The 24771-nt window shown below is 35.2% G+C and overlaps 1 protein-coding gene across 1 annotated transcript in view; it reads left to right on the top strand.

Moving 5' to 3' along the window:
• Window positions 1–24771, top strand: part of LOC134799110 (uncharacterized) — a 145066-nt gene that overhangs the window by 69343 nt on the left and 50952 nt on the right. Inside the window, exon 3 of the mRNA XM_063771509.1 lies at window positions 436–472. The gene's annotated coding sequence lies outside the window, so the exon portion shown is untranslated. The remainder of the gene's footprint in view (window positions 1–435; window positions 473–24771) is intronic.

Genomic DNA, 24771 nt, shown 5'->3' with positions numbered 1-24771 from the left:
GGGAGACTCAAAATTAACCATAATTGCTTAATTCAGAACGCATGCGTCGTTTGCTCAGATCACGGCGCCGCAAAGGGTTTGGATAAACGAGAAAGATGTAACAAAGTTAACGGGTAAGAGAGAGACGGGGAAACAGAAGATTGGCCTAAAGCTGCGCTTGATACCTTCGAGGTAATAGGAAGAACGTGTGAAGAGAATGAAATTGGAATCATTAGGTTCGATGTTTTTGCTTCGACGCGTAATGATTGAGTAAAAACGCTTTGTCACTATAACGAGGTTTGTTATTTTTGCATAAAGTAATTCGGGAAAAAATAAAATAAATAATTAGCACCTTTAAGATTAAATTTGAAATTTGTAGAATTTTTTATCAAATGTCAAATTTTGTTTAGCGCTATAATTATAGAATATTACTTATACAAATATTTTTTGTTACAGATGTCGCGCCTATACGGAGCATATCCTCGATAAAAAGGTACGTTACCCGCAAAATTAAGCCTCCTACACTACTGTTTTCACGCAACATTAAACCGCCTCAAAATAAAAAGATGTAGTGTACATTTTATGGCAATAATGTCTGTAATAAATGCAGGGATTCCGAAATGATTGGCTGACATGCTAACGATTCTTGTAAACAAGAGGAGTGATGTACAATCCAAGTTTGCCAGTGTCTCGGCATTTCGGTAGCGCCGACGGAAATTGCGGGCCTCAGGCAACTGCTATTATATTCTTTTACATTAATATTATAACCTATTTTGAGGGAGGATTTAAAAACTGACAACGGGCTTGAATTTATAGGTCTAGTAAACTTGTTTTGATATATTTTTATTTTATTTTATGAGTGTAAACTTGGGATTTGAAAATAATTTTAAATGGCTACGAACACCATTACTAATATCTCGGTATTCAAAGTAAAAAATAATAATAAATTTCATTGTATCTAAATAAAAATGCTTGTCTAATAGATACTACCTTTCCTTGAACTAATTAATAAACAGATGTCAGTGACAGCTAAATATTGTACGCGTCAACTGACGTTAATCCACCTTGACAATATAATCCGTTCCAAAGAAATTCTCACTCAATTTCACGTCAACACTGGTACACTTTAAATCCACAAAAACTAAAAGTTGAGTGAAATTTTACTTTGTAAAAGGAATGCCTATATTAAATGCAAAGCCGACATGTTAAAACAGATGTTCCACCTTCGCGCCTGACGGATGGGTCAGCCGAGGTCGGCCGCCATTTTAAGATCTTGAGATCCCGCCAATCGCGTCTCGCCTGTCAGCGGAATAAGCGAAACAATTACCATAAGGGTGAAAGCACCTATCTCGAAAACCTCGAACCGTGGCATCCGCCGTGAATAAAGAATTCAGTTGTCGGTTTTACAAACCGAGCATGCTAGAGGCTGTTATGACTTTGTAAACAAATAAGGTTAAAACACTCTGAAACTTGAGAGAAGTTTTGTCGCATCCTTGAAATTTAAGACCGCCACCGAAATGTGTGCGTGTTTTGACAGGTATTCTGGTTTCTGATTAGTTAAAAACGTTTGAATTTATGTGGGTGTAGATATTTAATTTTCTGTAAATAATAATTAAGCGACTAATTAATTTGGCACCTACCATGGCATAGTTACCTATGATGACGACCTATGATGATGTATGACCTCAATAACTTTTTGGCATCCTTCAGATTAATTCCCTAATCAACATGAATGCCCAATCTAGAATCAAACCCAAAATTAAACTATAAACGTACACCAATAAAGCTATTAGTCCGCAATCAATAATTATCCTAGCGGATCAGACAGCTTCCAATAGCAGCGTAAAACGGAACGCACCTGTTCCCTGATCCTTCTCATTTTTAATGAAGACGTTTCGTTCCTCGCAGGTGTCTTTCATACCCTGATCCCAAATCGCCTTATTAACTTCGTATTATGTTGTTCAATTCATTATGCCCTTTGTTTTCTTCTATCGTTTTTTCAACCCGCGAAACTTTATTGTCTCTGTTACAATTTATTGCGGTCCAAAGGTGCATTATAAATCGTATGTCAGTCCGTCCAATTTAACATATGTACGTTATTAAGTTGTAAAGTCCGTACAATGTTTTTAAGGCCATCAAGGGAATAATAAGTGAATCGACGAGTTCGCATTCAAGCATTGTTGTTTTTGAACATGAAAAGTGTTTTAATTTACTTCGAACAATGGGGCCAAAATTCGTAATTTTACGCATATTTGCTCGCCGAATAATTAAGTTGGAAACAATAACTGTACCTACTGTAAAATAAATTGCCAAAAAGTTGAGATTCCACTATACTAGTATGTAGTAAGTACCTAATGAAAACTACAAAATTGATTTACAATAGAGTTTAAAGAATGTGAGGATATGGACGAATGTGAATAGTTTGAATTCGAAGCCTTGTTTTTGGTATTGCTGGAAACGCTCCGTAGTTTATCATTCAGAATGTAGGAAAGTTGGATTTGGTATCATGCTCTATTTTTTGTCTGACTACATTTCGAACGGAGATGGTTCCGACAACTCGAGAAACATCGTTTACGTTTCGAATTTCGGATACTCATTGACGTTTTCTACATTCCTTTTTAAATCTGAAACAGCTTTTGTACTTTTGGTGTCTCAAACAAAAACCAACGCTATGCTAATACGGCTATGATTCCAATTGGAATATACATTTGTTTCATACTATCGTTAGTATATTGAATGATGTAGGCTCGTTTAAGATAATACGCGAGATTCGGTTTACGTAGCAGTCGATCCGTACACGGCAATGTCACTCTTAATAAAGGCCAATTAGAGCTTTTCATCGCTTGATTCTGTCACTGCTTTGATCAGTTTCTCGATACTTGAAATAAAAGTTATTGAATGATCTTTGATTAGATGATTATCGGAACGGAGTTCGTGGTTCTTGTACGTACATTTTATATGGTAATTGAAATGTAATATAAGCATTCGCTCTGAGACGCTCGTTATCAGTGGTTTATGATGATCGGTATCAGTTTTGTATGGATGGCGTGAGTTGGTACACGAGCTTTATGTAGAACCAAACATTCGTGAATAATTACGAGCAACTTCGTATCGATTACATGAATTTCTAATGAGTGTATCTAATATTTAAGCTTGTGTTACATCTTTGGAACAACAAATACTTTAAATTGTTGTTTTATCTATTTAGGTTCTATGCATAATATTCTTGTGTATGTTTACAAACACATTTTGTCTGTTGGATTTACATATTTTATTACTCATAAAGAACAATAGTTCACTTATGAAATTTTGTTCCTCAAGGCTTCAATTTGCCTTGTGAACTCTTCGAATATTCTTAGAGATTCAAATGTTGCGTGTGCTTTAAAACCGTGTTATAGGTGCGGTCAGTAACATCTGTTCATTATTATCCAAACACATGTTATATCACCTCTAAAAAAACCGGACATTTTTATAAACTCAAAATCTGTAGCAACCTTTGCTGTCCCGGTCATAAGCAAGGCAAAGAAAGAGAAAAAACAACAATAGACGCGGCAGATGCACCAAAGGACAGGACAATTAATTTTATACTAACGTCTCTATCTTGAGGAAGCCATTTCTCGAAGATTTGACGTGGTATAAACTTTTTTTTAAAGCCATATGCTTGTGGGGTGGGGATTCGGAAGAAAATAATTTCTACCGGCTGACCTCAGGGTTAAATCGGACGGGGAAATAATGTACTTTGGTACATTATTTACATATTATATTCTAGTTAGACTAAATTTAAGTCGGCTACCTATAACTTCGGTTTATTTTCACTTTTAAAAATGTATAGGTACACTAATAGATCCAATTAGATACTTTCATGTACACTTTTATTTTCAAGATAAGGAAAACAAAAAATAGACATGTGAAAATATTATACGTTGTTCAAAAACCGGGCCGTGTTTGTGACAGATGGTCAAATACCCCACATCCAATTCAACTATTTATTTTTTGCGCAACAATACAAATAGGTCAAAAAAATGGGCAAACTACTAAATGCTGAGGCCGCAATAATACAATTTATGGTCTTCACATATTCCTGCCCCTACGACCAACAATGGCTATAAAAGTCAGAGATGTCTTTTACAAATCTATTTCTTTACAGAACTAAATTATTGTCTGCATCTGATAAAGCAAACTTTATTTTATAGAGACTTTTCTACTTGAGTTAATCGATTTTTAGAAATATTTAATAATCTTTTACTCCCATGATTTTAATGTTCCCCTTAGTTTACAAATCGTTTAATAAAATCCATAGTTCACATTGATTGACAACAATTACTGTCAACAATAGATTTCTGGCCCCTATTTCTTCTCCGGTCAATACTCTCCATCCCATTACTACAAAGGATCACGCGTTTGCAATTATTACTTTACCGCACTGGGCCTTGTTACTCCCACGTGGATTTGGCTCGTTGAACATATCTGGAGGAACATTAAGACTAGCTTTCACGTAATATATTACTGCATTATTAACTATTGCATCGGATTTGCGGTTATTACTTTGCTCTTTACTGGTATAAATCATAATTATTTTATCCCCTAGGTTTTTAGAATGTAAATAGATCGCAACGTTCGTTAGGTATTAAATTTAATATTTTTCATAGATAAATGTTTGTAGCACGTTTTCAAATTAAGTTGTAAGTTTGTAGGTACGAATATTCGTAAAAAAGTTTTTTTTTAATACATCGTTTATGAAAATTCATCTTCTAAGGTGATGAAACAGGGGTTGAAAACTTGTATTTGTAAGGATTGTTTTAGGGAGGGACTTGAAACTTCGTATAAAGGCACAACATTAGAAAAGAAGAAAAGTGACCTGGGCTTAAAATTAATCTCCTATGGGTGTCGAAAATCTGTATCGAGTACGAATATTTTTTTTTAAATTAAGGACTTGATAGTTCATGGAAAGATATAGTTTGTGACAAATTAACTGCCAGTTTTTGCTGTACGGTGTCCAGGTGGAATTAAAAAAGTGCAGGCCGTTTTTCGAGACATGCGTCGCTTAATGACATAGTCCGTCGGTCTCTTGCCACCATCAATGTGCCTGCTCTTCTTGAGCCGACTGGCATTATCAGAGATGATGGCAAGAGGCCCGATGGAGTGTCCTTAGTTCCTTGGAGCTTGGGACGGATGTTGGTGTGGGATGCTACCTGCGTAGACACACTGGCACCGTCCCACCTCCAACGGACTACTGTAAAAGCGGGCGGAGCGGCGGAAAGCGCCGAAATTCTAAAACGTAACAAATATAAGAGCCTCGGTAGAGAGTACCATTTTGTACCATTTGGAGTTGAAACTCTAGGTCCATGGGGTCCCAGCGCGCATAAGTTGTTCGCAGAAATCGCGAAGCGTCTGGTTGACGTAACTGGTGACCGAAGAGCTGGCGGCTACCTCGCACAACGTATCAGCATTGCGATACAGCGAGGAAATGCCGCCAGCATCCTTGGTACAATGCCTCAAGGGCCTATTTTAGATTTAAGCTAGTTATTAATTTAGTTTAGTAGTACCACTGTATATATATTGTATGTAAATAAATGATTAAAAAAAAAATATATATATAAACCAATATCAACGAAGTCGTGGGCAACAGCTAAATTTAGATTCTACATCACAATAGATAGTATCGCAGACGAAAACACGGCAAATCAATTTTAGTGTCACATTTGTAGATTTCAAGATTAATATAAAACTATTAATAAGCTATTGTAGAAAATATACGGTTTATTGTTATCACTAAGAACGAGCAAGAACAATAGGTAGTAAAGAAACCGAGCTAGACAAAAATGCGAAAGTTGTAAAAAGCCTAGTATTATGTTCGACGTTTAGTAATCTTTTACGATCGACATTCTTACGGAACAAGTTTATACTGACACTGAAACATGAGGGATAATAAAATTTATTTCACGCAATAAATCCCACAGTGTCTTTACGGGACATTTTGGTGTTTATTTCGGATATAATACATGTTAAGTGACCCAACCAACCAAGAGAAACCGTATACAGGCAAGTTTTCTAATGTTGTATTGTATTTAAGAACCGTTTTCATTATTTACGTAAGTACATAAAAACACATTAATTGTAGCATTGCATTAATAATTCAACAGTGCATTAAAAAAAAATTGATGGGCCCTGGAGGGAAGGTGCCTTAAAACCTTAAGTTAGCTCATTTTACTTAGAGGAAACATGTTATTTTTTAATAAAAACAATTACATTACTGGCTTTTTTTTATTCGCATGGATCGCCTGAGAATCGAACCGACTAAAAATATAAATTTCGATTTAAGATTGAAAATCAATACTTTCACCAAAAACCTACCTAGTTATTCTCTCGATGCACAAATAACTATTGTCATTTAAAAGTTACCTACTTAAATAAAATTAACAATTGTATTCCACCAAGATTTAAAGATTTATCAATAAGTACTCTATCCTTATTATTATTATTAAGTATAGTGACACTTAAAATGTCATCGTAGTCGTACTTATTTATAAAAAAAAACCTTTTATTGAAAGTTGTTTTAGGTGCCATGGCGCCAAATGGCGTTAAAAGTTAGAAAAATTTTATGGCCCTCGAAAAGGGAACAGTAAAACTTTTTTCATTCAAAATCCTATAATGGTCTATTTGTTTACTTTTACACTTGTCACGATGACTTGATTTTTTGTCGCTTCCAAACTGAGACATTTTAATTCTTAGTTTTTTTAAGAAAGATTGGAACTTTGAAAGCGGAATACCTACCTACTTACGTACATAATAAACTAAAACACTGTTTATAATTTTCAAACTGAACATTCTACTGCAATAAATACCAAAAGTAATTTTTAAATAAGAATCTGTATTGCCATTGCAGGATTAAACCACATTTACAACTATGTGTGTATTAATATTGAGTTAAGTACCTAAATATTTCATCTTTTACCCAGATCACCGTATTTTTATGATTTAATTGTGAAGTAGGTATTTACATATATATTCTAGTAAATTGTATGCTTTGTAATGTATTTAGGACTTAAATTAAGCACTAATGTTTATTATCTTTCTAATTATGTTTATTCACCATCTCTGTAATAAACCATCTTGAAGTTCATATTACGCCTATCTTATTCGAATACATCATTAACACCTTCCCTAAACATTTCAAAATCATGTATTCATCTGGATGTAGCTAATTTTGTTGATCATCAATCATTTTCTGATAGGTAACCAATTTCTATCGCCATATGCCGAGATTTTGAGGTCTTTACCTGAGGATAAGAAAAAAAAGGTGACAATAACGCCGACATGGCAGTTAAACCAGAGGACGTCTCAATTTATGGAGTCAGACAATCCAGGGATAGTTGAAATGAATCAATTTGTTCTCGGAAGGCTCGAAGTGACAAAAGTTTCTAACAAAATTATGTCTTTATCAAACGCTTTTGATGCTACCGTCCCAAGAAATAATTAGTTTGATCGAGCCGTGGGACCGTGACACTGTTTTGGAACTATAGATATAATTTCGTTGATTCGATCTACATATGGCTCATTGGCAACCGATGCCCTGTCTGCAGGTCGCATTCCTGCCTGTCGAAAGAGACTATAACTCACCCGTATCTGATAAACTAGCTCGAAGCAACCTTAAAACGCAACAAGCTTGACAACTTATTCTAATTCCAAAATTCATAGAGTGTGAACAGTTAAAAATAAATTATGCAGTAAGACAAAAATTTTCATTGGATCGAAGTCCCTTTTGTGACTTCTAAGAAATTATAGATGGTTATCGATTTTTTCGCTTTGAGTTTCGGCACCGCTAACGAATGTCGGTTTCTGGTACCTGTTTATTTTTTTGGTGTCGTCCGTATCCTTTGGAACGTCAGTGGTGCGCACCCACACAGTGCAGTGATGAGTGAGCGAGATAGGCTTTATTGATGACCACCGAATTGCTGTCAACAAAAGTGTGGTGCTAAAATAAATTTATTTTTATTCTCTTTGCGATTTACGAAATTTAGGTGATGCCTTATATGGCCCAAATGTTTACAAGCCAGGCGAATTGCCAGATGGAATGGGCAGATACTACCGCGCAAGGCCTGTATCGATTCATCTTCATTGCTCATAAAATTCGGTGACAGATATCAAATCGGTAAAATACTTTGTCCGAAACAATTCAAAGTTGCTGACAGTCTGTTATCAGTTGACAGTTTTAGTTGTGAAATTATATATGGAGCGTGACAGGCGAAACGACGCAGATAATTTTATCTTCAAAGGTGAGTGCACATATCGAAAACAGCGATAAAAAGCTATCACATAATCCGACTACCGACCGATGTTAAGCTTAACCCCGACACATATGTCGCACGAGTTAACGCTCTTTTGTAAACCGTATCAAAATTAAGATAATGTATAATGGCCGTCGAAATTTCTACTTTATTATTAGCGTCCTTCCTACAACAGCTGTCGTGTTATATTTTTTGTAGGCGAGTGGGCAGTGACCGGCCGTTATAGATTGGTGCGGTCTTATAAAGCCGACAGGTAATGAGCTTCGAAATTGGTAATGACTATATAAAGTTGCGCATGAGCTAGTGTAATTTCATATTATAACATCATAACGATATCCTGTTTCTAGTTTGTCATATGGAACGCTTTATGTAAATTGTATGTCATTGTCCGTTTCCGTTGTCCCAATTTTTCCATGCAACAGTTTGTTTGTAGTGTCAGTGTAGAAAAACAAGTTTTGCTGAGCTCCGGTTATTATTAATGTACATTTGCAGCGCGGCTCCACGCGTCGACAGATGTCACAACAGCCGCGTTAATGCCGATATTTGTTTGTTTTCTTCCCATATTTCGAATTTCGAACGGCGATTCCCCCAAACTCGTTTCGGAGTGTGTACCACATCGAATTTCATTTGTTTAATTGAGCATCCAAATATTTGTTCCGATTCTGTCGTACGTTAATCGTTAGTTCTGTCAATACGTCCACTAATAAAGGATAGTGCATTTGTGTTTGAGCTGTTAGGTGTCAAACGATGTTGTAACTTATGCACGTTGCTTTAGGAGATAGTTCGCGCTTGACGAATTTTAAACCGTTGTATGTGAAATTGGTCAGTGCAATTGGCAGCGTAGTAATCAATTATTGAGTTAGAGCCGGGTAATGGTGCTAATTTACTTCTCGCTTTGCCCTGTCGCGTAGCTTTATTTCACGCCCGAAACGTAACTACGTACTTAATCATCAAAGGGCTTAGTCTATAATATAGTTGCAAGACATCCGTAAAACATCGAGAGTGAATGGTTATTTGGCGTAGGCTCATAAAATTCTGTTACCATTTTAAAAGTTTCCAAAAACGCGTGATTCTCTACCGTCTATAAATCGTCAGTAAATGGACGAGTAGTTTCACAATAAATATCTGATCTAACACCGTCTTCCTGCCCACGCCCATAATTCAGAGAGAATTATTGGTATGAATTAAATAAACATTTCAAGTGAGACATTTACAACGAATGTCCAAGTCACTGCGAAATTATTTATAGAAGTGAACTAAGCTAGGGTGTAGGGTGAGATAATTAGGTACAAGTTACCTGATATTTATATCAAAATATAAACCTTAATATTATATATTATAGTTATCAAGAAAGCTAATAAAAATATAGATATCATTGCAGATTTTAACTATGACTTCTAACACCGTTATAGTAGGTACATGTATTGATTGTGAATAGGAACGACCGGGTCTGTTTTGAGTGGGCATTTAATCTTTGTCCATTTCTTATGATGCCTTTACGTCTAAACAGACAAGATTACGATAAAAAGTGAGATTTTATGATACCGTATTCTCTTAAAACACTGTTCATCTTGGGTGGTCAAGCAATAGTCCATGTGATTTCTTGGTCTAATAAACACTTGATGTGTATTTAGTGCCAGCCGGTTTCCCTTTTTAATGTTTATTTTCATATCGTACACGTGAAAATCTTATTTGAGTACCCAATTTGGACAGTTGTTCGACTATGTATCGTTTCGTTTGGAAAAGGTATCCCTAGTAGTGGTAAATGTTTGTACAAATATTGCAACGAAAATTGTTACGAGCATAACAAAAACACTTACCGTGTTAAAGAGAGCGTCATGTGTAATGTGGAATATCTTTTTGTATTTCATCCAAGCACTTTGTGCTTTTATCGTCTTACTTCAATCCAGAAATTGCTAAGCCATTTGCACAGTATTTCGTCGAATTACTTGCGTCTTTTAGCGTTTTTACCGACATGATATTTCATCCCGCAGACATCTGTCAAGTCGAACAGGATCAACTTTGCCGCTAGCTTATTAATTTCTCTTTGCTCCCGTTTATTGCCCGTTATTGGATTATTCCCGTCGCAACTTTTCCCTTCCTGAGTGATCTAAAATAAGAGTCGTTGCTCCATTTTATTTAAATCTTGTTAGTTCGTTTAACATCACAGCTGAACTTTTTTGACGTGGACATATATTGGACTGATGTAGATACAAACAAGCCTATTAACCCGGAAGCTATTTTGGACCTGGAAACCGAATATGACCAGTTTTTCTACTAGCTTCGGGCATGAAATAACAGTCAAAGCCTTAAGTTTTATGCTCTTTGCATGAACATTGTTGTTAACAGTATTTTGAAGCCAATAAATTTCTCTGACCCAACCATTGTCTGTTGCAATTGTCATTTGCTGTCGATAAAATATGTTTCCGTTAGCCGGCCAATTGTTCATTAGATACCTAATACACGAGGTGTGTTGATATATTCGATAAAGATACACAATAGACAGGAGCTATTTGTTTTTTGTCCATCCATTTGTCTTCTAATAAATCATTTGTCCGAAGAGTGGCGGTATCTAACTTTTGTTCTATTCAATATTCATTGAGTTGGCTAAGCGTACTGGGACTGACATTCATTCTTAATTTCGTTGTCAGTATTAGTTTAGTTATTATATTATTGTTGTCTTCAATTATTTCAGCGCCTCTTTTACTTACTCCAGATTATGTTTTTTAATAAAAGCTTTAAGAATAAATTTTCGTCGAATATCAGACAATTCGAGAACACAATTTTCTTACAAGAAACTTCTCGGTCAAAAGAAAAGTAAGATAGAAACAATTAAGTCCTCAACGAAAAAGTTCGTTCCAACTCTGTAACTAAATACGACGAAAATCACTTAAGACCCTTAAGACTGAGCATTGCAATCCTCCCCAAGTTTTTATACGTACAAAAAGTGTCGAGAGAAACGGTGGTTGAGTGTCATACATTTTGATGCCACCGTTTTTGTCCCCCCTTGTTATTCTCGAGACAAAAACTGCTGTTGTTCGCCTGTCGGCGGTTTTTGCCAACTTGACAAGTTACTCCACGGCACAACTTTAATTTGTCGTAAATAATTACCTCTTTATTTGTCTCGATGTTTATTTCCCTACCAATTATTGAAATTTATATGGACGACATATTTTAAGCGGAAACCGGGAGAAGTACATTCCTACGGAAATACTAATGAGGATTTTGAATTAAACAACTGGCATGACTTAAGTCAAGCGTAATTGGACGAGTTCTAGATAAAGTCGGCCGTCCTTTTCTTAGCAAATTACGTCATAAATCGGCCCGCTAAAATTGTTGCAACCAACTTAGCCGGCCAAGACAAAAAAGAGCTCGCCATTTCAGTAATTGGCTTTTATCCAAATTAGCCGGAGAAGGTTCTCTGAAATAATAACTTTTCACAATCTTAACAAAACATGTCAGAGGGTGAAACAACGAAATGAACTGTCAACTGAGACGTCCAAATCCAATTATTCTTGGGCTTACAAACGCGGAGATTCAAATTAACCTGGTCTCTCTTTCCCTTTTACAAGCTATCGTCGGATTCAGCGAAGTTTAATCGGAATTTCAGTTGTGATACTTGATTAAGCCTCGTTTTAATTTACACCTCTGAAAGTAGGCGCCATTTGGACGGGCATTTAACGACATTCCCAAAATAATTAAAGTGCTACCGACATCTCTGAAGTATTTCTGAAATTCCACCACATCATAGTCTGTACTATTACGTATTTAAATAAAAGTAAACAAACAATTTGTACATTTTCGGGTAGTTATAACATTTATTGGTTAACCGCGACCAATTACAAAACCGCCTGGATCAGTCACTGAACGACCTGACTTTAACCTACATTATTTGATCGTGTAATGTTTTCATCTACCCTCAACTGGCTTAAGGAGCCATTTGAGGGTAGATTTTGTTTATTTTTATTTAAATATCTAAAGATACAGACTATAGTACGGATTCCGTCTAATATTGCTCGTATATGATTTAACTAAATTTGTTTTAAAAAGCAACGATTTGCTTTGATAAAGAGGAATAAATTTGCCAAGGAGTTTTAGTAAGGTTTTAGGCTACCGTTTGTATCAGTTTAATGTATTATTTTATTAGGTGTTCACAGCGATAATGTTTTATTTAGTTAATTAAGTGCTATTTTACGATTGTGTATAAATAAATACTGACTTTAGTTAGGGCCATGTTTGTTTAAAAGGTTAACTGAATATTCGTTTTAATATAGAATATGCTCCCAGGTCATAGCGAAAAGTACTTTAAAAACCTTTTGTAAGCAAGCAAGCAAGCATTAAGTGATTTTAAAAGAGGACAAACTTAGAATATGTGCACATATGATGAGGTTCTTCAAAGTATTAAGTCAGTATTAAGTGTGAATTTCCTTTTTGAATTATGTAGAATATCAGTCTTGATAACTTTATAGGCATATGTATTTATAAAGCCAATTTTACTTGATCTCCCCGGTCCACAAAATTGGGCGGTATAATTTCGAGCATTTGGAGTAAGCAAATTTACTCAAAAAAACCATAAATAAGATGAAGAATGAGACAAATAGAAACAACACTGTTTTTGAGGCTGTTGTTTCTATGTGTCTCATTGCATGAAGTCCTATAGGACATCTATTGAATGCTATTAAAAAGCCGGTCTCAAAATATACGATAAGTTATCTTTGCGCATCGGGCGTCGCCTCAGGTATCCAAATTCTCAGTGACGGTAGACCTACTGATCAATCAATTCTAAACCCGCTAACTGACGTAAACCGGTGACAGATGGAACTGTAATTGCTGGCCGTTTTTTTAAGGCAGATATTTTTTAGGACAAAGATCGGAGTCCAAATGAAGCCTTGTACGATTGATGGGACTTGAAGACAAATGAAAAACGAATGTTACCGGGCTGCGCTTGATTACTGCAGAGTAGAGAATTGTAGAGGAAAATTAAATGGTGTCAGATATTATAGACCAGCCATTGTCATTTATACATTACGGAAGTAGACTAGCTAGGTATATATGTAAATATCTTGTGGTTGTTTGTCTAATTTCTAATTCGTGTAGTTGAAGAAGACTTAATGTCAATGCTTCATTGTGTCGCTTGCTTTTTATGAATTTAAAAAATTAATAAAACATTAGCCGAAAAAGTAAGAATGGCGAGTCAGTTTTCGCTACATCTTCCAGCACCCGTCTCTAGAGTTTTATTAGCCATTTTGCATTTACGAAAATAACCCAAATAAATCCTAGTATGGTTTGTTTCTGTAATTATTAAAATAAATACATTTTTGTAATATAGCCAGTCACATTATTTTTATTTTTATTTATTTATTTAACTTCCTTTGAGTACAATTTTAATCTTACAACATGATGTTCATGAGAGTAGGAAACGATTCCTCCGTACTAGTAAAAACTGTATGACGGCAGGAAGCACCACCTCTCCCGGATCACATTTAATCTAACTAAGTCTAGACGCAGTATACATAGCATTTATGCATTACTAAATATAAATATAAGTATCATTATAAAAGATAAAGAAAGAAAAAAAAAAAGAAAAAAAGAAAACATAACAAATGGTAAGGGAAATAAGTGTTTATGTGTACGTGTGTACGTGTGTGTGTGTATGTGTGTGTGTGTGTGTATGTGTGTGTGTGTGTGTTGGTGTTATCACCAGTGAGATTCTAGAGACTGAGAAGGATAAATGGATGTATATATGTAATATATGAGGGAAGCACAACGTATATACAAAAATATGAAGTAAAATATATCAAGCGTTGCATGAACTGCTGGTTTAAGTTTTAGGAGGACGATAATATTTTTTAAAGTTTAGGCATTATTCAAGTCAGTGTTTTTCTATTTATGTTTTTTAATTGTAATTAATTAGGTTTAGACAGAAACATTAAACCGGCGATAAAGCAGGTGTACTTAGTATTGGACATTTCACATCACAGCTTGTGCTTTTTTGACAGTTTGTATATAATCCTTATTAAAATTACTCTGATGTACCGTACTCTGGCAGGTGCAACCGCTGTTATTCAGACCCCTCGGCTTTCCCCGATCCGAGTCGAGAAAAACTCGCAAGATTTACGACCCGCTACTTCGCCTCGGAGAAAAACTTACCCTCGGTGCCGCGATTTTCGAATTCGGGATTAAAATCTTTTAACCTTTAAAGGAGTTTTGAAATTGCCCGTTTTGGCGCTATTGGGCAGTTTTTTGGTGTTTATGTCTGATACAATCGAGATGAGTGCATTAAGATATTTTGTAAAATATTTTAGGGTTTAGTTTGTGTTAAATAAACAAAATTAATATTTGGAGACAATCTTACACAGATCAACCTAGCCCCAAAATAAGCAAACCTTGTACAGTAGGTACTTGAACTTATATAGATAAACATATAGGTACGTACCATAAAAAATACGTAAATTTTAATTTGATTTAAATACATTTTACACTTTTTGAAATGTAAATAAAATTAAATACATAGAAAAGCTACCAGTACTAGGTAGTTCGGCATTTTACACAAAGTAGAATAACTATAGACAGCTTAAAGTGTAGCCTTGCCCTAGTCGTATATATTTATATAGGTACCTATACTTCAGTTTAAAACTTAGGCATGTGTATGTAATATCTTAATCTAAATTTCCCCCCAAAATACTACGCAATATTTGCAACTCTCGACAACGTTGCGCATTTTAAAATCACTGCCGCTCCACTGGGGTAAGTATAAATTTGATTTTGAATTTCTAGAAAAAGCTCCCAACCGACGGTGCCAAAATTTACGACCGATCCAAGTGGGGTTTTGTTTTTACCGAGCTGCGACCACAATTTAAACTGGGAAATGTGTACGCATGCTTGGGGTAAAAACTTTACCGCTTTTTAACGTTTACCTCGATCTACAAGCGTAAGCGGTAACAATGTTTGTTTTCAAGTATTAGTTGTCGTCTAATACTTACAACACAAGTCTTATTGAGCTTTTTGTGGTACTAGGTCGATTTATGTAAGATCCTTTATTCTCTAGCCACTACACACACACACACAAAAACTTGTCGCCAGGACCAATGCGATTCTGATTTATCAAAATAAAGATTCAAAACAATGGAATGGGAGACTTTTTTAAACTTAAACTTAAACTTTTTTACTTATTTATTAAAATAAAGTCAGACCTATAAAATATCTATGTTTATCTTTAATTCCTTGTCAATCAAAATCATAATTATGGACTAAAGTGATAAGTTCTTAGATCATACTCGTCTGAGCATTGTGGCAAACATCACACATGTTAACTCTACCCATAAACTCAAATTAGATTTTATTAGTTCTTCCTTAATAACGAGAAAATTTGCACAAAACTTATTTACTTATACATAATTAATACTTGCGTGACTGCATATCTATCTAAAGGCTTTGTGATGAATGAAATTGAATATCGTAAAAATCTTCCTGGCAAAAACAGGTACAGTGGCGTTAAATAATCTCTTATCGCTTTTAACTTGTAGCCGTCAGAGTTCCTTTAAAATTTTGCTCAAAGTTTTTGTGTTTTCGTGAATTATTGCGTTTATAATAAGGGAACAAAAGTGTTTGGAACGTCCAATCAGAATATTAAATGAGCTTGCATTTTTTACAAGTCTTTAAAATGCATGGACAATTCATTACAATGAACCTTAATTGTGTAATAATTTAAAAGATTTTTACCCCTTTTTAGAAATGGTGCACAAAAATAAGAAATTAAATGGAAAATACTGGAGACGCCTTGTCTGTCATTTTCTGTACAAAACAGTCTGCCGATTTTTGAGGGGGGAGGGGCACGTCAAATGTATGGCTATTTGACGAATATCCAGGTATAAGTTTGCACAATTGTGCAAGGTATTCTGCAGAGGGGTAAGCTCTTAAAGGCGACAAGGAAGTTTATAATAATATTATAAACTTCTTCGTAAAAATATAATATTATAATGAAAATTACACGGGTTCCAATTAATTTAAAACCTCTCGCTTAATAAACAAACGTCAGAATTCATGCGCACATCAATATTTCGTGGCTACGACCAGCGCTCGTATTAACACAACAACTTCGACTGCCATTCTCGCAAAATTTGTAACTAACTGAAATTGCATGCATAAGGTACGAACGTGCAAACTAGTTTGCCGGTATTTAAATCTGAATCCAGACGCTATCAATAATAATGTACATCGACTGATTGAGTTGCTGGAACAAATGTACTCATAGGTACCTACGCTATTGATCATTGTGCATAGTTGCTATTTATTTTAAATCATACAACTAGTGGCATCATAATATATCTACGTCATGTAAGGGATGTACGGGATACTTGGCCACAAGGGAGAGTTGAATAATCTTGACGCTGATACAACGGATTTTTAGTGGTTAACATCAATACGACAATCCTTATATACTCGTATGACCCGTGACATCGCTTTCTTGGAACAAAAAACTTTACTTCTAATGCTAAGAAATGTAGTTACTCTAAGAAGAGTAACAATGAAAATATTAAATAAGATCATCCAATTTTTTTTAACACAAACAGTGAACCTCAATAACTAATGTCTCATCTACGGATATAATGGTCGATCTTGTCTACGTGACAGCGTGTTAATGACAGTGTCCGTCACTTCCAATTGCGCGGTGTTAAAAAGTGACGGTTATTTTATCACGTGGATTAAGCCATCTATAAGCCTACTGCGTGTTGAAATAATTTTATATAAACATCTTGTAGCCATGAAACACCTATTAAGACCCATTATAAAAACCGCCTTTTAACCAAATACTGGTGACAAAAAGAGTAAGTTCAAAGCCCGATATTACGACACCAGACCACATCGCCTGTAATGAACTGAGGTTTTCACGCACGTACGGGTTTCCGACGGCGCGGCGTGAGCGCGAGATTTGAGTGATAAAAAAGTGAGAAAAGACAGTGGTTCCACGTTTGTTTGTTTAGAGAGGAAATGGAGGTTAGGAACGAGTGAACTATGAAATGAAATGAAAATGAAAAAATGAAAAAATATTTATTCAGTTTAAGAATTACTTATACAGTTGTAAGTGTTGGCGCCTCTTTTTAAGTAACAAATACCTGTGTTAAGAGGCACCGCTCTTCCTTAGTCGGTAATTGAACAACAATATATGTATATTATTAAATTAACATAGAAATTAAATGAAATAAAATTTACGCACCGAGAATAACAAAAATAATTACTTATAAGTAAGTTTAATTTAACCTAATGAGAATATGGACTTGCAAGTCCTAATGAGTGTGCGGTGTGTGTGTGTGTGTGTGTGTGTGTGTGTGTATGAAGACAATATTTGGGGGATTGTAAATAAAGCGTGAACTTCATTCCGTGCTGAGTTTAATTGTTTGATATTACCCACGGAATGAAAGTTACCAATAACGCGCTTAGTTTCCTTAATGGTCAATTGATCTATGACACTATTATATATTTATCAATCTGCTTGTGTGCGCAAAATTAAAAAAAAATTCTTGTATTTTCAAAAGTTTGATTTGCATAGAAATTTGTAGGTACTGGAATGGAGCAGGTGAGATACAAAGATAAATAAGAGGAGGTTACATAATGAAAGCAACGTTGATTTAAATACAGCTCGCTTAGTTCTTCCTAAACTGGAAATTCATACCAGAAGGGTGAAATTCTCAATTAATAATGAAATGCAGATATATATCCCTAAGTTTTACTGAACTTGCACATTAATTTGCTAGAACTTTCAAAAGGGGGAAATCGGCAAACAGCTCAATAAGTTTCGGCCCTAAAACGAGGGAGCATTAATTACTATCGTAGTTATGACGACGTAATTTTCGGATAACTTATTTGATGTAAATTCGCTATTAGTGAATTATACAAAGTTATAGTTCTTGTTTACTACCTCCTCTTTGTCAAGATATGGCTTAACAGGAAAGTTAGGGAAATCGTTAGGAAAATGATCCTTGCCTATTGAATGAAAAGCTTCGATTCGGGACATTTTAGTACAGATTGAAAAGTTATTTTTACCCGCAATTTTGCATAGAATACCCAATAATTTGAAGGTAAAGGGCCGGAGGATAAATGGATTTACAAGGGTACTAACCCTTTCGATAAGTACCCCAAATTGTAGGGTCATTTTATATATTATCGTTCTGGTTTGAAGTATATATTGGTGAATATTCGGATATTCTCTGATCGGAGTTTCTTTCAAAATACTTAATTGATAGAAAATGTCGATAATTGGAATTTCCTAAAAACTATTTTATGATTCTTATTTTCATATATTTGATAAGTTCCTTTCTTTTATGAAATAAATCAAGTCAGTCTATTTTTTTCTAGAAGCTGAAATAATTTTAATGTCAAAATTTCATTAAATATCCTTGCATGGTAAAGAACATACTGTAAGTGACATAAATTAAAAAGATTATCAATTTATCACTTATCTCCATATTCACTTACCGGTTATAAATCCAATTATTGTAAAAGGTTTACAAATAAATTTAAACTTACCGTTTGTAATTGTCACTTGAAGCACCGACTTTACATCTTTGCACATAAATTCAAGAATATTAATAGTACTAAGCGAACACAAGTCAACTTTTGCACAGACATTATTTCTGTCTGTCTCGTGCCGCGAAAAAAACGAGCCAAGTCTTTGATATAGCTGCGACAAGACCCGTGGCAAATGCTTTGGTGACAGTTAAAAATAATGCCGAGTTCATTTTCGTGTTTAATTCGTTCAGTTGCGTTTCTAAGTTTTATTGTATGTTGTACATGACAATCCTGATTATAATTTATTTTTTAATTTATTTATTTATCTGTCTATCTGCTTGAATAATGTACTTACTAGTTAAATTTGAGCGGAAGTACTAGTTTTAATAGTTAATATGTTAAATTAAGATTACGTTAAAGTGTCTATTTGTTTTCTATGTTGTTCATTGCAAAAATATTTCCATAGGTTTAGTATGTGACATCTCAGAAGGAGGAATCATCGGTAGGCTACGGTTAATGCATACCGTCAAGCGGGCCATACGGCTATTTGCTACCGATGAAATATATACATTTAATCGCCTAATAGTTATCAGTATGATAAAGGCAGCCACAAAGAAACTGTAACGGCCGTTGTTGACGATGGATAGTCCTTTTGCATTTAACAAAATAAAATACAGCATGTTATTTAACTCCGTCACACGTAGATATTAAACTGCATATTGCCTGGCATACTTCGATTGAAGATGTCATAATATATCTAGCTCGAGTATCGGTTTTCCATTATGTGCTGACCATTACCTACCTAACTACCATTCTAGAATACTAGCCGCGCCACTTCATCAATCAGAACCATCAATTTGCATCCAATAGCACCAACGGCAATTATCGTGGTTCGGCCAATTTGCCTCAAGAATTGTTCAAAGTGCATAATAATTTAAAAGCTAACTAAAACATAGCTAGGGGCGCCAATTTTCATCTCTCACTCTATAAATATTGCATGTCGTGCTTTTTCATTTGTGTCAGAAATAGTGGTGTAGCGTAATGAATATGAATATTGACAAATGATTTGACCGAATTGAGATGGATTAATGTCGATGGTGTATTCTTTTTGTTTTAATCGTCATTGTTGTTTTTGTTGTCATTTTTATATCAGGTGATAACTTTTGATAGCTATACCTACAGGCATATTATGGATGGCTATATCCACGTGATAAAATAACTGTCACTTTTTAACACCGCGGGATAGAAAGTGACGGACACCGTTTTATCACACTGTCACGTAGACAAAAATGACCATCATCCGTACTGGTGTGGCCTGTAACATGAGCAAGTAGATTGTACTCATCAAATGCCGAAAGTTTATTTTGAAAGGTCACTGGACAAATGTTGTTCAGATTGAGCAGTACAGCTAAGTTTAATTGTTTATTCCTATTTATGTTGAGTATATTATTAGAGTTATATTTCGCTTTGTGTAACTTTAACTTTGTAAATAAACATACTAAAATTATGCCGCTAGTGAGAGTAGGTACTTGCCCAAACGCGACCTTTCAAGAGTCACTAGGCATTCTATTATTGAACGTCCCTTTATTCGATTATTCAATACTTATTCGTAGAGTACCTCTCAGCAACATCCCTACTCGCAATCTTGTTACCATATTATCCATTTATTCATAAAGCGAACACTATTTTATTTTCCCTGTCACTGTCTTTGTTAAGTGGACTGTCAATTCATTATGTTACTTACAAATAGTGTTGCAAAATAGATGTCACGGTTATGAGTAATATTTTTGATATTTTAGTGCGTTCAGTCAATTTTAACAGTATCTAATTTAGGCATATTGAATTATTGTTATTTATACAGTGGCAAAAAAAAATACTGCATTCCCGTTACCAGGGAGGTTTTGGGAGTATACTGAGCAACTTTTACTATGGGACCAACCCCGAAATTGCGAAAAAAAAATTGCCATTTCATACATTTTGGCTGGTCCATTTTCTATGGGAGGGTAAATTTTTCGCGATTTCGTGGTTGGTCCCATAGTAAAAGTTGCTCAGTATAATCCTAAAACCTCCTTGGCAACGGGAATGCAGTTATTTTTTAGCCATCCTGTATAGCGATTCTAATTAGGTTTTGCATTATCATGTTCCCACATTCATACCTATAAGTCATCGGAACTTTTATTTCATTTTACTTTCACGTCAATCTCATGATTATAATATCATTATAAAGCATACAATCGAAAGCACTTATGTTCTCCGCGTCATCGGAGCTTACTTCAAATCATCACTTGACCTCAATCGCCGTGTTTGATGCCTTATACAGCAATCGGTGAGAAACCTCCATTGGCTAACTATTGGGTACCTAATATTTCTACTGAATTACGAGAAGTAGAAGTGCTTGGTGCATGATCTTCATAATATACATATATGTAAGGTTTTCCTTCTAAACAATATCTAAACAGTAGCGAGAGTAGTTTCTGCAAGATCGAAAAATGAGAATATTATGTAAGGGACTCGGCTGGACCGCATAAACCTAGTATCAGAATCACAGTAAGTGTGTAAAGAATGTTCTCTTCCGTCAATAAAAAAAATGATTTTGTAGGTATACATTTTCAATGCACCTGCATAGGTAATAGCTCGTCCTAGAAGGCCTTCGCCACATAACTCAGTATTATTCGATGCATGTATGTGTCCGTCTAGAGTGCCTAGTGCATGATGTACAAAAACCACGCTAGCTGAAGGAGCTATTTCCATTCGTGTTTATGTTCAGGACTCCCCGCGCGCCGAGTTTTATTGACAACATAAATACTTTACTCGTGCTTAAGAATGTATAGATAGGTCTTTATGACAAACAGATGCCTCTAATCAAAAAACCAAAACAAATTAAAAGTTATGAAGACATTGCATGCGAAAGTTAGATAACAGTAATATTTATTCATACATTTGACATCACAATCGTGTCATGCCTGCCAAAGCGAAGCCTCAACTACTCCGTGCCAAAACCGTCTTAATATAACTAACATTAAAATAAAACCCTACTTAAACTAAAGGTCGTAACTGCCAGCCTCTCTTAATACAATAAGTCATTTTATAGAGGAGCACAGTAGTACTACACTAAGCGAAAATGCCGTATCTGCATAAGAGATTCATAATAAAATAAGGCTTTTTGTCGTAACAGCGGAATCCAGTTCGCAAACCGGGTCGCATTACAGAGTCAGTGAGCAACTATTCCCGAACTGTAACGAGATGCATCCAAATTGCATTTCCTGATGCGCTCACGATTCTAATACCGAATTTGAAATCGGAATCAAACCACGTACTTGTAATTATTGCATTTGACTTGAAAACTTTGGCACGAATATCGGAGCGTCGTGAAATATGTTAGAAATTGCAATCTATCGGTTACTAACATCTTCAGAATCGTCGAAATTAAGAAAGTTATCTAATACCTTCTGAATTTTACCATTATGTCTTTACCTTCAGCAAACTGTCGGCGCGATTCGGGAAATGAATTAGAGATTAACTAGAAACGATGTAGGAAAGATAATATATCTTTGCTATTTCATATCTAGTGAATCTCTAATTCATTTCCCAAATCGCGGCGCCAGCCGTCATAAGGTACCTTTTGCCGTGGAACGTCACGTATCTTTACTATTTCATATCTAGTGAATCTCTAATTCATTTCCCGAATCGAGCCGTGTATTAGATAATTTGGAATCGTACCTACAAAATCAGTGAAATTAAATTAAATGTAAATCGCATTCATCGATCGTTTATGCGAGTATAATAATTATTAGTTGAATATGTAAATTGATCATGATCTCTATTAAATTTTAATTAAATATCTAAACGACCACATAATAACTAATTGCCGACTCCACCACCCTAATAACTTTTCTCCAGCGTGCAATATTTGAATCGCGATCTGTTCTAATAGCTTCTTAAGTCTGCAGGCACGTAGATTCCTTGTAAATTGGCGTCGTTTGAGATCTTAATTAAGTCGCTACAGTTTTTAGCTCTCCGCCCCATGGGAAAATGTCCTAAGTCGCTGTTTCGATTAAGGGCGTAAGTTACAAACGCTTTGACTGTAAGTTGTTAATATACAATATCTTGTGAGTTTCTCTTGAGAATGTAGTAGTTGAATAAAAGTTCGTAGGTAATATAATATATTTTATTTTAAGTAAATAATATCAAAGTCATACATTACCTACAGCAACATTAATACCTTTTATAGTATGAGTTAGCTACTTTATTTATAGTTATGAAAAGTTAAGTAGGTATATTTTATAATCAATTACTTACTACGCGTAATGAAACTAATGAACGTGCGGTACTTACAGATAAATTTTCTTCATTTGTAACAATGTAGTCATCTTTCACATTTTCGTGACACAAATGCCACCTGCAGCATCAGACATTTATCCAACATCCTATTGCTCATTGTTAAGGTGTTAACGACATTTTACACTTACGTCCTTCCACTAAAGCCGCGTAGTTGCGGCTCCGCCGTTCCGTCTTAGATATTTACTTCGTGAGTGTAGGCCTGTACGGCTACCACCAGTTTTGACATTGACATAACGCTCACGTTTACGTAACTTACTTTCTATGCATCTCGCTCGTACTCGCATATGCGAGCAATAGTGCAAGCGAGATGTACAGAAAGTAAATTACGTAGACGTGAGCGTTATGTCAATGTTAAAACTGATGGTAGAGGCTCTTGCATCCGTTAGTCTAGAATGTTTACGTGACTCGCCATCCGAGTAGACGTTTCAGTATTAATTGAGAATATTAGATGTTATAGCTATCGTAATTTAACCTAGCTTGAATAAATGCAATAAGACACTCAATGTAACAATATACAATTCGAATAGAGAATCTAAGAAGCCGTTGCAATATCCAACGTATTCAAATTTGAAAACAGAATGCAAAAAACTCCAATATATTTGGAACGAAACTTATCTTCACTCAAACAAAACGGTGAACTCAATATGCGAGTCGGGAATTGTTGCCAAGTCTTGCCTCCTAGGAACGGGGGGAATTTTAGGAACGCGAAGAGGCGTGCCATTGGTAACAGATACCAAAGCTTGGCACTCGAGATGCTTCTTGGCAAATGTTTGGCAATGCCAAGCGATGTAACGGCAATGCGAACGTACCTACTTGTGACACGCGTAGCGGATATCAGCGGGCTCGATTACGACAAGAAAGCTGGAATAATAATTGTGTGTTTTCAATTTTAAAAAATTTTAAGCGCAAGTGTATTCAAATATGTTTACTAACAATTTTATCTAGAAATGTTAGTGTTGATTGTACATGTGAAGATTATTTTATCTTCTTTTTTGAGTAGTTAGATGCTGGTTATTATTTTTTTAGGTAAGGTTTAGTTAATAATGATAAGGATGTAGAAAAGAACGCTGTCAACGAAATGAAAAACTTAGCAACACTTTCCTGTTGAACTGATCTCAATGCATAATTTTACAACTAATACGGGTAACTGGTAACTTAATCGCGTAAACTTACGTTTATTATATTAGTTTACGCGATTACGTCCCGGTCGTCCCGTATTAGTTTTAAAATTATGAGTAAAAATCTTGTTAGTTTAAATCAACATATTGATCTCAATGCGTTTTTACTTTAAAGTGATAAATCTGATGTATTCTGTGTCACAATAATGCTCACCCTAGATTTCTCTCTCGCTGCAGAAGGGGGTTATGGGATGTTTTTGCAAGTTTTCATGGGAAGGTCGTTGGCTAACTAAATTGGGTTATGTTATGTTATTTCTTTATAGCCTTGTGTTGCGGATACGAGATATTTTTCAATTATGAATCCGGGTTAGTAGGGCAGTTGGGATTATTTAGGATTTTCTGTGAGTAACATGATAAGTTATGTCATAACGCTTATTATGTCGACCAATATTAGCATGGAATGGAGGACATTTGCATATAAAACGTGATTTGTTTTTATGACAATGCGATTAGATTGCTAGGTTGGTGTATTCAAG

Source organism: Cydia splendana, chromosome 18, assembly GCF_910591565.1.
Source record: "Cydia splendana chromosome 18, ilCydSple1.2, whole genome shotgun sequence".
NCBI classification, from domain to species: Eukaryota; Metazoa; Arthropoda; class Insecta; order Lepidoptera; family Tortricidae; genus Cydia; species Cydia splendana.
The sequence above is the reverse complement of the archived record's forward strand: the minus strand, read 5'-3'. Positions and strand labels throughout refer to the sequence as shown.